General features: G+C 40.3%; 1 protein-coding gene across 2 annotated transcripts in view; it reads right to left on the bottom strand.

Annotated features, from left to right (window-relative positions):
- The window catches only part of EFCAB13 (EF-hand calcium binding domain 13), a 314,516-nt gene that overhangs the window by 274,509 nt on the left and 26,073 nt on the right, over positions 1-13,934 (bottom strand). The gene's annotated exons all lie outside the window — the stretch shown is intronic.

The following is a 13,934-nucleotide window of genomic DNA, read 5'->3' as shown; positions in this document are numbered from 1 at the left end:
TCGTCTGGTCTCAGGAATTCAGCTGAGTAGGGATCAAACCATTCTGAATACGTACGAACTCAACAGGAGATCGAAGAGAGGAATAGCAACAACTCTCTGAACAGAAAAGCGACCACTTACTGGAAGGTAGGACGTGCGGAGAAGTGGATCCGAGGCGATATTTGGGAGGATAGATGGCGGGGGAGGGGGCCTCCGTTGGCCACTTCTGGCAAGTGATAGAGCCGCGGAGCACAAAATCAGAACTTTTAGAAGTCAGCTCCACTGAGGGACGTCGCTCCAGTGGCTAAGCGGGGGGAGGAACCCTTGCGGGACAGTGTGGTCTCAGGACCCGCGGGGTCACAGAAAGACCCGGGGTGCCTGAGTGTGGCAGAGTCCCAGGTATGGAGTGGGGAAGCCGGCTGCAGAGACAGAGCCGAGGCGCGGGCTCTCAGCTCGGGGTTGCCATAAACTGTGATCAGCGACACAGTCGGGCCACTGCTCCTCCAGCAGGGACCAAACAAGTGGCAGATCCGGGGAGACTCCCCTTCCTCCCTTGGGAGGAGAGGCACGGGAGCGAACCGCAGGGATCTGCTGGGTTTGGAGACTCCACACGGGGTCAGGTGCCAGAGATAGAAACACTCAGTCAGAGGCCAGGTGAGCACGGAGTGCGGCCTAAGACCGGGGAGACGGGAGTGACTGACTGCTTTTCTCTGGGGGCACACTGAGGAGCGGGACCCCGAGTTCTCGACTCCTCCGGGTGGAGACTGGGGGGCCACCATTTTCACTCTCGTCCTCCAAAACTGTACCAAGAGCTTGCAGGGAACAAAAGCTCCTGAGAGCAATCCCGAGCAGATTACTTACCCTGAACGGACAAGGGCGGGGCAATTCCGCCTCCAGCAAAGACATTTGGGAACCACCGCAACAGGCCCCTCCCCCAGAAGATCAGCACGAACATCCAGCCGAGAACAAGTTTACCAATCAAGAAGAACGGGGAAACTCCAGAGCTAGGGGAATACTGCACATAGAATTCATGGCTTTTTTACCATGATTCATTAGTTTTTCAAAGTTAATTTTTTAACTGTTTTTTTTAATTTTTTATTGTTATGTTAATCACCATATATTACATAATTTGTTTTGGTGTAGTGTTCCATGATTCATTGTTTGTTCATAACACCCAGTACTCCATGCTTAACTGTTTTTTTTTTTAATTTTTCTTTTTCCCTTTTACAACCAACATCTTATCAATCCCTTTTTGAAAAAAATTTATTTTTCATTTTTAGAGTCATATTCTATCCCTTCATAGTAGATACTCTTATTTTTGGCATATATATATAAGTTGTTCTCTCTTTAAAATTTTGAGATACAGTTTCTTCTAACAGATAAAAATATACCCTAAATCACTAGTGTATGGCTTTGTTCTAGTCTCCTGCCTGATCACATTCTCTCCCTTTTTTTTCTTTTTTTTAAATCTTCTTTTTTCAAACAGCTTATCAATTCCTTTTATAAAATCTTTTATAATTTTCATCTTTACAGTCATATTCCATCCCTTCATTGTATCAACTCTTATTTTGTACATATATAAGTTTTTCTTTCTTTAAAATTTTAGGAGGCACTTTCTTCTAACAGACTAAAATACACCCAAAATCTAGTGCGTGGCACTGATCTATGCACTAGCCTGATCATATCTGATCATATTCTGGTTTTTTTTTTGTTCTGTTTTTGTTTGTTTTTATGTTTTTCTTTTTTTTTTTCTCTTTCTTTTTTCTTTCTTTCCCTTTCTTTTCTCCTGGATTCAGGTCTTTTCTGATTTGTTTAGAGTATATTTGCTGGGGACGTTGTTAATCTGTTAGCATTTTGTTCTCTCATTCATCTATTCTCCTCTGGACAAAATGACAAGATGAAAGATATCACCTCGGCAAAAAGAACAAGAGGTAGTACCGTCTGCCAGGGACCTACTCAGTATGGACATTAGTATGCTGTTGGACCTAGAGTTCAGAATCATGGTTTTAAAGATACTAGCTGGGCTTGAAAAAAGCATGGAAGTTATTAGAGACACCCCTCCAGGAGAAATAAAAACTAAAATCTAACCAAGTCGAAATCAAAAAGGCTATTAATGAGGTGCAATCAAAAATGGGGGCACTAACTGCTAGGATAAATGAGGCAGAAGAGAGAATCAGCGATATAGAAGACCAAATGATGGAAAATAAAGAGGCTGAGAAAAAGAGAGAGAAACAACTACAGGATCACGAGGGCAGAATTCGAGAGATAAGTGATACAATAAGATGAAACATTAGAATAATTGGGATCCCAGAAGAAGAAGAAAGAGAGAGAGGGGCAGAAGGCATATTGGAGCAAATTATAGCAGAGGACTTCCCTAATGTGGGGAAGGAAACAGGCATCAAAATCCAGGAGGCACAGAGAACCCCTCTCAAAATCAATAAAAATAAGAACACCCCGACATCTAATAGGACAACTTACGAGTCTCAGAGACAAAGAGAAAATCCTGAAAGCAGCTCGGGAGAAGAGATATGTAACCTACAATGGTAGAAACATTAGATTGGCAACAGACCTATCCACAGAGACCTGGCAGGCCAGAAAGGACTGGCATGATATCTTCAGAGCACTAAATGAGAAAAATATGCAGCCAAGAATACTATATCCAGCTAGCCGGTCATTGAAAATAGATGGAGAGATAAAAAGCTTCCAGGCCAAACAAAAACTAAAGGAAGGGGTCCTCTAAGCAAAGAGAGAGCCTAAAAGCAGCATAGATCAGAAAGTAACACAGAAATATACAGTAACAGTCACTTTACAGGCAATACAATGGCACTAAATTCATATCTTTCAATAGTTACCCTGAATGTAAATGGGCTAAATGCCCCAATCAAAAGACACAGGCTATCAGATTGGATTAAAAAACAAGACCCATCGATATGCTGTCTGCAAGAGACCCATTTTAGACCCAAAGACACCCCCAGATTGAAAGTGAGGGGTGGCTTGTATCAGACAAATTAGATTTTAAAACAAAGACTGTAATAAGAGATGAGGAAGGACACTATATTCTACTTAAAGGGTCTATCCAACAAGAAGATCTAACAATTGTTAATATCTATGCCCCTAACATGAGATCAGCCAATTATATAAGGCAATTAATACCAAAAGCAAAGAAACACATTGACAACAATACAATAATAGTGGGGGACTTTAACACCCCCCTGACTGAAATGGACAGATCATCTAAGCAAAAGATCAACAAGGAAATAAAGACTTTAAATGACACACTGGACCAAATGGACTTCACAGACATATTCAGAACATTCCATCCCAAAGCAACGGAATTCACATTCTTCTCTAGTGCCCATGAAACATTCTCCAGAATAGATCACATCCTAGGTCACAAATCAGGTCTCAACCGGTACCAAAAGATTGGGATCATTCCCTGCATATTTTCAGACCACAGTGCTTTGAAACTAGAACTCAATCACAAGAGGAACGTCGGAAAGAACTCAAATACATGGAGGCTAACAAGCATCCTACTAAAGAATGAATAGGTCAACCAGGAAATTAAAGAAGAATTAAAAAAATTCATGGAAACCAATGAAAATGAAAACACAACTGTTCAAAATCTTTGGGATGCAGCAAAGGCAGTCCTGAGAGGAAAGTATACAGCAATACAAGCCTTTCTCAAGAAACAAGAAAGGTCTCAAATACACAACCTAACCCTACACCTAAAGAAGCTGGAGAAAAAACAGCAAATAAAGCCTAAACCCAGCAAGAGGAGAGAAATAATAAAGATCAGAGCAGAAATCAGTGAAATAGAAACCAAAAGAACAGTAGAACATATCAATGAAAGTAGGAGCTGGTTCTTTGAAAGAATTAACAAGATTGATAAACCCCTGGCCAGACTTATCAAAAAGAAAAGAGAAATGACCCAAATCAACAAAATCATGAATGAAAGCGGAGAGATCACAACCAACACCAAACACATACAAACAATTATAAGAACATATTATGAGCAACTCTATGGCAGCAAATTATATAACCTGGAAGAAATGGATGCATTCCTAGAGATGTATCAACTACCAAAATTGAACCAGGAAGAAATAGAAAACCTGAACAGACCTATAACCACTAAGGAAATTGAAGCAGTCATCAAAAATCTCCCAAGAAACAAAAGCCCAGGGCCAGATGGCTTCCCAGCGGAATTCTATCAGACATTTAAAGAATTAATATTTATTCTCCTGAAACTGTTCCAAAGAATAGAAATGGAAGGAAAACTTCCAAACTCATTTTATGAGGCCACCATTACCTTGATCCCCAAACCAGACAAAGACCCCATCAAAAAGGACAATTACAGACCAATATCCTTGAGGAACATGGATGCAAAAATTCTCAACAAAATACTAGCCAATAGGATCCAACAGTACATTAAGAGGATTATTCACCATGACCAAGTGGGATTTCTCCCTGGGCTGAAAAGTTGGTTCAACATCCGCAAATCAATCAACGTGATACAATATATTAACAAAAGAAAGAACAAGAATCATATGATCCCCTCAATAGATGCAAAAAAAGCATTTGACAAAGTACAGCACCCTTTCTTGATCAAAACTCTTCAGAGTAGAGGGATAGAGGGTACATACCTCAATATCATAAAAGCCATCTATGAAAAACCTACAGCGAATATCATTCTCAATGGGGGAAAGCTCTCAGCTTCCCAGAATGCGGCAGGGATGTCCACTATCACCACGGCAATTCAACATAGTATTAGAAGCCCTAGCCACAGCAATCAGACAACAAAAAGAAATCAAAGGCATCCAAATCGGCAAAGAGGAAGTCAAACTCTCACTCTTTGCAGATGATATGATACTTTATGTGGAAAACCCAAAAGACTCCACCCCAAAACTGCTAGAATTCATACAGGAATTCAGTCAAGTAGCAGGCTATAAAATCAATGCACAGAAATCAGTGGCATTCCTATACACCAACAACAAGACAGAAGAGAGACAATTAAGGAGTAGATCCCATTTACAACTGTACCCAAAACCATAAGATACCTAGGAATAAATCTAACCAAAGAGGCAAAGGATCTGTACTCAGAAAACTATAAAATACTCATGAAAGAAATTGAGGAAGACACAAAGAAATGGAAAAACGTTCCATGCTCATGGATTGGAAGAACAAACATTGTGAAGATGTCAATGCTTCCTAGAGCAATCTACACATTCAATGCAATCCCCATCAAAATACCAACCACTTTTTTCAAAGAAATGGAACAAATAATCCTAAAATTTGTATGGAACCAGAAGAGACCCCGAATAGCCAGAGGAATATTGAAAAAGAAAAGCAAAGCTGGTGGCATCACAATTCTGGACTTCCAGCTCTATTACAAAGCTGTCATCATCAAGACAGTATGGTACTGGCACAAAAACAGACACATAGATCAATGGAACAGAATAAAGAGCCCAGAAATGGACCGTCAACTCTATGGTCAACTTACCTTTGACAAAGCAGGAAAGAATGTCCAATGGAAAAAAGATGGTCTCTTCAACAAATGGTGTTGGGAAAATTGGACAGCCACATGCAGAAGAATGAAACTGGACCATTTCCTTACACCACACACGAAAATAGACTCCAAATGGTTGAAAGACCTAAACGTGAGACAGGAGTCCATCAAAATCCTAAAGGAGAACACAGGCAGCAACCTCTTCGACCTCAGCCACAGCAACTTCTTCCCAGAAACATCGCCAAAGGCAAGGGAAGCAAGGGCAAAAATGAACTATTGGGATTTCATCAAGATAAAAAGCTTTTGCACAGCAAAAGAAACAGTCCACAAAACCAAAAGACAACCGACAGAATGGGAGAAGATATTTGCAAATGACATACCAGATAAAGGGCGAGTATTACTTTGCATTTATATGTGTACTGAATTTATTTTATTTCTGGCCACCCCTTCGACTTATCTATACCATTTTTATTCTTAACTTGTCTCTCCTTAACAAGCTGGGAAGGGTCTATAAATGTAATCAGATCTCTATTATCTACTTCTTTGATTAAAATATTAGACCCTGACTAAAAAGAATAATTATTTTCTAGGTGATTTTAAATGAAATTATTAGGATTTTTATTTACATTTCCTTGGCTACTGATGGTGGAACATATTTTTATATGATTATTGGCTATACATATTTTCTCTTATGTGTAATACTTGTCCATGTGTCTTACACATTTTTCTATTCTATTGTTACTGATTTTTATGAGTTCTTTACACATTCTGTAAATTAATTCTTTGCCAGTTCTGTGAATTGCAAATATTTCCAAGTTTCTAACTTCTTTTTACTTTAAGATGTCTTGATAAATAAAAGCTCTTAATTTTAAAACAGTTAAATATATTAATTTTTTTATGTTGTGTTAATCACCATACATTACATCATTCGTTGTTTTTTTTTAATTTTTTATTGTTATGTTAATCACCATACATTAGATCAATAGTTTTTGATGTAGTGTTCCATGATTCATTGTTTGCGCATAACACCCAGTGCTCCACGCAGAACGTGCCCTCTTTACTACCCATCACCAGGCCAACCCATCCCCCCATCCCCCTCCCCTCTAGAACCCTCAATTTGTTTTTCAGAGTCCATCGTCTCTCATGGTTCGTCTTCCCCTCTGACTTACTCCCCTTCATTCTTCCCCTCCTGCTATCTTCTTCTTTTTCTTTTTTCTTAACATATGTTGCATTATTTGTTTCAGAAGTACAGAACTGTGATTCAACAGTCTTGCACAATTCACAGCGCTCACCATAGAACATACCCTCCCCAATGTCTATCACCCAGCCACCCCATCCCTCCCACCCCGGACCACTCCAGCAACCCTCAGTTTGTTTCCTGAGATTAAGAATTCCTCATTCAGTGAGGTCATGATACATGTCTTTCTCTGATTGACTTATTTCACTCAGCATAACACCCTCCAGTTCCATCCATGTCGGTGCAAATGGCAAGATCTCATTCCTTTTGATGGCTGCATAATATCCCATTCTGTATATATACCACATCTTCTTTATCCATTCATCTCTCGATGTACATCATGGCTCTTTCCACAGTTTGGCTATTGTGGACATTGCTGCTATAAACATCGGGGTACACGTACCCCTTCGGATCCCTACATTTGTTATCTTTGTGGTAAATACCCAGTAGTGCAATTGCTGGATCGTAGGGTAGCTCTATTTTCAACTGTTTGAGGAACCTCCATACTGTTTTTGAGAGGGGTTGCACCAGCTTGCATTCCCACCAACAGTGTAGGAGGGTTCCCCTTTCTCTGCATCCCCGCCAACATCTGTCGTTTCCTGACTTGTTAATTTTAGCCATTCTGACTGGCGTGAGGTGGTATCTCATGGAGGTTTTGATTTGGATTTCCCTAATGCCGAGCGATGTTGAGCACTTTTTCATGTGACTGTTGGTCATTTGGATGTCTTCTTTGGAAAAATGTCTGTTCATGTCGTCTGCCCATTTCTTGAGGGGATTATTTGTTCTTTGGGTATTGAGTTTGATAAGTTCTTTATAGATTTTGGATACTAGCCCTTTATCTGGTATGTCATTTGCAAATATTTTCTCCCATTCTGTCGGTTGTCTTTTGGTTTTGTGGACTGTTTCTTTTGCTGTGCAAAAGCTTTTTATCTTGATGAAATCCCAATAGTTCATTTTTGCCTTTGCTTCCGTTGCCTTTGGCGATGTTTCTAGGAAGAAGTTGCTGCGGCTGAGGTCGAAGAGGTTGCTGCCTGTGTTCTCCTTTAGGATTTTGATGGACTCCTGTCTCACGTTTAGGTCTTTCAACCATTTGGAGTCTATTTTCGTGTGTGGTGTAAGGAAATGGTCCAGTTTCATTCTTCTGCATGTGGCTGTCCAATTTTCCCAACACCTTTTGTTGAAGAGACTGTCTTTTTTCCATTGGACGTTCTTTCCTGCTTTGTCAAAGATGAGTTGACCATAGAGTTGAGGGTCCATTTCTGGGCTCTCGATTCTGTTCCATTGATCTATGTGTCTGTTTCTGTGCGAGTACCATACTGTCTTGATGATGACAGCTTTGTAATAGAGCTGGAAGTCCGGAATTGTGATGCCGCCAGCTTTGCTTTTCTTTTTCAATATTCCTCTGGCTATTCGGGGTCTCTTCTGGTTCCATACAAATTTTAGGATTATTTGTTCCATTTCTTTGAAAAAAGTGGTTGGTATTTTGATGGAGATTGCACTGAATGTGTAGATTGCTCTAGGAAGCATTGACATCTTCACAATGTTTGTTCTTCCAATCCATGAGCATGGAACGTTTTTCCATTTCTTTGTGTCTTCCTCAATTTCTTTCATGAGTATTTTATAGTTTTCTGAGTACAGATCCTTTGCCTCTTTGGTTAGACTTATTCCTAGGTATCTTATGGTTTTGGTACAATTGTAAATGGGATCAACTCCTTGATTTGTCTCTCTTCTGTCTTGTTGTTGGTGTATAGGAATGCCACTGATTTCTGTGCATTGATTTTATATCCTGCTACTTGACTGAATTCCTGTATGAGTTCTAGCAGTTTTGGGGTGGAGTCTTTTGGGTTTTCCACATACAGTATCATATCATCTGCAAAGAGTGAGAGTTTGACTTCCTCTTTGCCGATTTGGATGCCTTTGATTTCTTTTTGTTGTCTGATTGCTGTGGCTAGGACTTCTAATACTATGTTGAATAGCCGTGGTGATAGTGGACATCCCTGCCGCGTTCCTAACCTTAGGGGGAAAGCTCTCAGCTTTTCCCCATTGAGAATGATATTCGCTGTAGGTTTTTCGTAGATGGCTTTTATGATATTGAGGTATGTACCCTCTATCCCTGTACTATGAAGAGTTTTGATCAAGAAAGGATGCTGTACTTTGTCAAATGCTTTTTCTGCATCTATTGAGAGGATCCTATGATTCTTGTTCTTTCTTTTGTTAATGTATTGTATCACGTTGATTGATTTGCTGATGTTGAACCAACCTTTCAGCCCAGGGATAAATCCCACTTGGTCATGGTGAATAATCCTCTTAATGTACTGTTGGATCCTATTGGCTAGTATTTTGTTGAGAATTTTTGCATCCATATTCATCTTTTTTTTTAAGCTTTTTTTATTTTTACAGTTCTTTGAGCTTTATTTTTATATGCATACATTTTCCACGAAAACAAAAATTTCAAGATATCAAGTACAACATATCAAATGAAATCATTCAGAATTATTTTAATTAACAGTATAAAGTACACCCCTTTAAGCTTATTTCAAGAGAGAAATAAAGAACATCTCATCAAGGATATTGGTCTATAATTCTCCTTTTTGATGGGGTCTTTGTCTGGTTTGGGGATCAAGGTAATGGTGGCCTCATAAAATGAGTTTGGAAGTTTTCCTTCCATTTCTATTTTTTAGGAACAGTTTCAGGAGAATAGGTATTAATTCTTCTTTAAATGTCTGATAGAATTCCCCTGGGAAGCCGTCTGGCCCTGGGCTTTTGTTTCTTGGGAGATTTGTGATGACTGCTTCAATTTCCTTAGTGGTTATAGGTCTGTTCAGGTTTTCTATTTCTTCCTGGTTCAATTTTGGTAGTTGATACATCTCTAGGAATGCACCCATTTCTTCCAGGTTATATAATTTGCTGCCATAGAGTTGCTCATAAGATGTTCTTATAATTCTTTGTATTTCTTTGGTGTTGGTTGTGGTCTCTCCTCTTTCATTCATGATTTTGTTGATTTGGGTCATTTCTCTTTTCTTTTTGATAAGTCTGGCCAGGGGTTTATCAATCTTGTTAATTCTTTCAAAGAACCAGCTCCTACTTTCATTGATCTGTTCTACTGTTCTTTTGGTTTCTATTTCACTGATTTCTGCTCTGATCTTTATTATTTCTCTCCTCCTGCTGGGTTTAGGCTTTATTTGCTGTTTTTTCTCCAGCTTCTTTAGGTGTAGGGTTAGGTTGTGTATTTGAGACCTTTCTTGTTTCTTGAGAAAGGCTTGTATTGCTGTATACTTTCCTCTCAGGACTGCCTTTGCTGTATCCCAAAGATTTTGAACAGTTGTGTTTTCATTTTCATTGGTTTCCATGAATTTTTTTAATTCTTCTTTAATTTCCTGGTTGACCCATTCATTCTTTAGTAGGATGCTTGTTAGCCTCCATGTATCTGAGTTCTTTCCGACGTTCCTCTTGTGATTGAGTTCTAGTTTCAAAGCATTGTGGTCTGAAAATATGCAGGGAATGATCCCAATCTTTTGGTACTGGTTGAGACCTGATTTGTGACCTAGGATGTGATCAATTCTGGAGAATGTTCCATGGGCACTAGAGAAGAATGTGAATTCTGTTGCTTTGGGATGGAATGTTCTGAATATGTCTGTGAAGTCCATTTGGTCCAGTGTGTCATTTAAAGTCTTTATTTCCTTGTTGATCTTTTGCTTAGATGATCTGTCCATTTCAGTCAGGGGGATGTTAAAGTCCCCCACTATTATTGTATTGTTGTCAATGTGTTTCTTTGCTTTTGTTATTAATTGCCTTACATAATTGGCTGCTCTCATGTTAGGGGCATAGATATTTACAATTGTTAGATCTTCTTGTTGGATAGACCCTTTAAGTAGGATATAGTGTCCTTCCTCATCTCTTATTACAGTCTTTGTTTTAAAATCTAATTTATCTGATACAAGGATTGCCACCCCAGCTTTCTTTTGGTGTCCATTAGCATGGTAAATGGCTTTTCACCCCCTCACTTTCAATCTGGGGATGTCTTTGGGTCTAAATGAGTCTCTTGCAGACAGCATATTGATGGGTCTTGTGTTTTAATCCAATCTGATAGCCTGTGTCTTTTGATTGGGGCATTGAGTCCATTTACATTCAGGGTAACTATTGAAAGATATGAATTTAGTGCCATTGTATTGCCTGTAAGGTGACTGTTACTGTATATTGTCTGTGTTCCTTTCTCATCTATGCTGCTTTTAGGCTCTCTCTTTGCTTAGAGGACCCCTTTCAATATTTCTTGGAGGGCTGGTTTTGTGTTTGCAAATTCCTGTAGTTTTTGTTTCTCCAGGAAGCTTTTTATCTCTCCATCTATTTTCAATGATAGCCTAGCTGGATATAGTATTCTTGGCTGCATATTTTTCTCGTTTAGTGCTCTGAAGATATCATGCCAGTCCTTTCTGGCCTGCCATGTCTCTGTGGATAGGTCTGTTGCCAATCTAATGTTTCTACCATTGTAGGTTACATATCTCTTCTCCCGAGCTGCTTTCAGGATTTTCTCTTTGTCTCTGAGACTCGTAAGTTGTCCTATTAGATGTCGGAGTGTTGACCTATTTTTATTGATTTTGAGAGGGGTTCTCTGTGCCTCCTAGATTTTGATGCCTGTTTCCTTCCCCACGTTAGGGAAGTCCTCTGGTATTATTTGCTCCATATACCTTCTGCCCCTCTCTCTCTTTCTTCCTCTTCTGGGAGCCCAATATTCCTAATGTAGTTTCATCTTATCGTATCACTTATCTCTCCAATTCTGCCCTCGTGATCCTGTAGTTGTTTCTCTCTCTTTTTCTCAGCCTCTTTATTTTCCATCATTTGGTCTTCTATATCGCTGATTCTCTCTTCTGCCTCATTTATCCTAGCAGTTAGTGCCCCCATTTTTTATTGCACGTCATTAATAACCTTTTTGATTTCTACTTGGTTAGAGTTTAGTTCTTTTATTTCTCCAGAAAGCGTTTCTCTAATAACTTCCACACTTTTTTCAAGCCCAGGCAGTATCTTTAAAGTCATGATTCTGCACTCCAGCTCTGACATCGTACTAATGTCCGTATTGAGTAGGTCCCTGGCTGACGGTACTACCTCTTGTTCTTTTTGCTGAGGTGATTTTTTTCATCTTGTCATTTTGTCCAGAGGAGAATAGATGAATGTGAGAACAAAATGCTAACAGGTTAACAACGTCCCCAGCAAATATACTCTATACAAATCAGAAAAGACCTGCAACCAGGGGAAAAGAAAGGGAAAGAAAGAAAAAAGAAAGAGAAAAGAAAGAAAGAAAAGATAAAAACTAAAACAGAACAATACAAAAAAAACAGAATATGATCAAATATGATCAGGCTAGTGCATACATCAGTGTCACACACTAGATTTTGGGCGTATTTTGGTCTGTTAGAAAAAAGTGCCTCCTAAAATTTTAAAGGAAGAAAGACTTATATATGTACAAAATAAGGGTTGATACAATGAAGGGATGGAATATGACTGTAAAGATGAAAATTATAAAAGATTTTATAAAAGGAATTGATAAGAAGTTTTTGAAAAAAAGAAATAAGATTAAAAAAAAAGAAAAAAAAAGGGACAGAATGTGATCAGGCAGGAGACTAGAACAAAGCCATACACTAGTGATTTAGGGTATATTTTGACCTGTTAGAAGAAACTGTATCTCAAATTTTAAAGAGAGAACAACTTATATATATATGCCAAAAATAAGGGTAACTACTATGAAGGGATAAAATATGACTCCAAAAATGAAAAATAAAAAATGTTTTTTTTTTAAAAAGGGATTGATAAGATGTTGGTTGTAAAAGGGAAAAAGAAAAATAAAAAAAAAAGTTAAAAAAATTAACTTTGAAAAATTAATGAATCATGGTAAAAAAGCCATGAATTCTATGTGCAGTATTCCCCTAGCACTGGAGTTCTCCCGTTCTCCTTGATCGGTAAACTTGGTCTTGGCTTGCTGGCTGTTCGTGCTGATCTTCTGGGGGAGGGGCCTGTTGCCGTGGTTCCCAAATGTCTTTGCCGGAGGCGGAGTTGCCCTGCCCTTGCTGGTCTGGGCTAAGCAAGCTGCTCGGGTTTGCTCTCAGGAGCTTTTGTTCCCTGCAAGCTCTTGGCACAGCTTTGGAGGACCAGGGTGAAAATGGTGGCCTCCCAGTCTCCACCCGGAGAAGCTGAGGACTCGGGGCCCCGCTCCTCAGTGTGCCCCCAGAGAAAAGCAGTCACTCCCATCTCCCCTGTCTCTGGCCGCACTCCGTGCTCACCTGGCCTGTGACCGAGCATTTCTATCTCTGGCACCCGACCCTGTGTGGAGTCTCCAAACCCAGCAGATCCCTGCGGTGTGCTCCCGCGCCGCTCCTCCCAGGGGAGGAAGGGGATTCTCCCCGGCTCTGCCACTTGTTGGGTCCCTGCTGGAGGAGCAGTGGCCCGACTGTGCCGTGGATCACGGTTTATGGCAACCGCGAGCTGAGAGCCTGCGCCTTGGCTCCGTCTCTACAGCTGGCTTCCCCGCTCCGATACCTGAGAGCTCTGCCACACTCAGGCACCCCCGGTCTTTCTGTGACCCCGAGGGTCGTGAGACCACACTGTCCCGCGAGGATCCCACCCCCCGCTTAGCCACTGGAGCGACGTCCCTCAGCGGAGCCGGCTTCTTAAAGTTCCGATTTTGTGCTCCACGGCTCCACCACTCACCAGAAGCAGCTGATGGAGGCCCCTCCCCCGCCGTCTATCCTCCCGAATATCGCCTCGGATTCACTTCTCCGCACGTCCTACCTTCCAGTACGTGGTCGCTTCTCTGTTCAGAGAGTTGTTGCTACTCTCCTCTTTGATCTCCTGTTGAGTTCGTAGGTGTTCAGAATGGTTTGATCCCTATTCAATTGAATTCCTGAGACCAGATGAAATCCAGGTCTCCTACTCCTCCGCCATCTTGCTCTGCCCTCTACATCATTAGTTTTTGATGTAGTGTTCCATGATTCATTGTTTGCATATAACACCCAGTGCTCCAAGCAGAACATGCCCTCTTTAATACCCATCACCAGGCTAACCCATCCTCCCGCCCCCCTCCCCTCTAGAACGCTCAGTTTGTTTTTCAGAGTCCATAGTCTCTCATGGTTTGTCTCCCCCTCCATTAACCTGTTCTTTTATACCCAAATATTTTTGCCTTAAGAAAATTTCCCTATCCCATGTAATTAGCAAAAATCAAAAGTC

Source organism: Zalophus californianus, chromosome 16 (assembly GCF_009762305.2).
Source record: "Zalophus californianus isolate mZalCal1 chromosome 16, mZalCal1.pri.v2, whole genome shotgun sequence".
Taxonomy (NCBI): domain Eukaryota; kingdom Metazoa; phylum Chordata; class Mammalia; order Carnivora; family Otariidae; genus Zalophus; species Zalophus californianus.
Note: the sequence above shows the minus strand (reverse complement) of the source record. Positions and strands in the feature narration are given on the sequence as shown.